Source organism: Chrysochloris asiatica, unplaced genomic scaffold (assembly GCF_000296735.1).
Source record: "Chrysochloris asiatica unplaced genomic scaffold, ChrAsi1.0 scaffold00050, whole genome shotgun sequence".
In the NCBI taxonomy this organism is placed as follows: Eukaryota; Metazoa; Chordata; class Mammalia; order Afrosoricida; family Chrysochloridae; genus Chrysochloris; species Chrysochloris asiatica.
Genome location: NW_006408568.1, coordinates 2,661,724 through 2,663,635, shown reverse-complemented (window position 1 = coordinate 2,663,635; position 1,912 = coordinate 2,661,724). Strand labels below are relative to the sequence as shown.

Below are 1,912 nucleotides of genomic sequence, written 5' to 3'. Positions count from 1 at the left end.
TGCCAAAACCAAACCCTAACAAGGTTTTCCATAAAAATCCAAGTAGCCTTTGTCTTTAAATTCTCTCATTTTAGGTGACACCACCAGAATTGCAAATAAGCAGGATTGGTTTTGAGGTAGTTATAATCTCTAAAATGCTATTAATGAAGGTTTTTTCTCTTTGGGGGCCAATCCATATCATGTGGCTAGTTAATACATTTAAAGTTGCTGAGTGTTTTGGGGGGTGGGGATAGGATTAGATGGCAAAAACAGTTTAAAAAATCAGCAAAATAAGAGCATATCTTCAGAATTTATTTAGAAGTCAGCTTTCAAAATAAAAGAATTCTCTCTAGGACTTGATAGCACTCCCATTCTCTGACATTCGCCTACTTGCTTCTCAAAAAAAGTTAGTCTTCCCTTCCAGTGAAATATTCTCCATGAAGTCAAATGGATTTTCTACTTTGAATACCTTCTTAAAACCCAGTTCCAGCATTAGTCTGTCTGCCAGGAATTCAATGTACAGCTTCATTAAAGTGCAATTCATTCCGATAAGCTTCACAGGCAAGGTCTCAGTAAGGAACTTCTGTTCTATCCTAACAGCATTAACAATTATTTCTTTAACTCTCTGCTCCAAAGGTTTGTGTAGCAGGTGTTTGAAAAGGCACGCAAAGCCTCATCTCTGCTAATAATTTCATTGGAAAATGTGAGGCCAGGCATTAGCCCTCACTTCTTGAGGTAGAACATTGATGCAAAAAAAATCAGAAAAGAAGACTCCTTCCACTGTTTTGCAAAGGCAAAAACACGCTCCCTGTCCATTGCTTCTTTGTCCCTAGTCCAGCACAAGGCCCAATCTGATTTCTTCTTTACACAAGGCATTGTTTCAATGCCACTGAAGAGAAACTCCCTTTCCCTAGAATCTTTAATTTAAGTGTCAATAAGGAGACTATACATTTTAGAAAGTATGTGTTCCATGGCAATTTGGAAGTCATAGAAACAGCGGGCTTCTATAATCTGAACTTCGTGGCTAAATCACTCCACCAAGTTTTCATTCACTATGCCATCACTTGCTGCAAATAATGCCAGTACATGTGAAATGACCTCTTTCTCCTCACGTTTCAGAGTTTCCCAGTGCTGAATGTCCTTAGGAAGATATCTTCCACCTCCTCAGCTGTCCAAAAGGAAGCCTGAGCTTTCTTGTACATCTGCCAAATACCATGGAATTCAATAGGAAAGAAGACAAAGCACTGAGGATTTTCTCTCAGCAAAGTTTCATCTTCTTTGATGGAGTCAGGAACCTTTGTGTCTGGCTCCTGAAAGATCTTCCTCATGGCCGTGTTCACAGGAACATGGGTACTGCTGAGGAAGGCAAGCATGTTCTCCTTGTCTGCCAGGCTAAGCCCTTTCATGGGAGAACGCTATAGTTGCTGGTAGTCAATGGTGCCGAGCTGGACACGGACTGAGAGCATGGTGATGGCATGGCAATCAGCCTAGAAGCAAAAGGAAATTGCAGAAAACCTCAGGAAAAGGACCTATAGTTGCCTTTTACGTTGTTTAAAAATCGTATTTCCAATGAAGAAGTCAGGATAGAATTGCAAAATCTCCAGCATCGTTTCCATCACCAAGGCCATATTTTCCAACTATTTATCCTTCCTTTGTTTCCAATCTTTGTATTACAGTCTCCAGTAATTATCAATACATCTTGATTGCATGTTTGATCAATTTCAGACTGAAGAAGTTGGCAGAATTCTTGAATTTCATCATCACTGCCTCTAGTGGTTGGTGAGTAAATTTGAATGCTAGTGGTATTAACTGGTCTTCCTTGTAGATGTATAGATATTATCTTACCACAGATAGTGTTGTACTTCAAGACAGAGCTTGAGGGTTCTTCTTGATAATGAAGCTACCAGAGTTTCTGTTTTGTATAGAAACTAAC

General features: G+C 39.5%; 1 pseudogene; it reads right to left on the bottom strand.

Annotated features, from left to right (window-relative positions):
* Nucleotides 1–294: 294 nt before the first annotated feature.
* On the bottom strand, nucleotides 295–1,445 carry LOC102832869 (annotated as a pseudogene).
* Nucleotides 1,446–1,912: the final 467 nt, after the last annotated feature.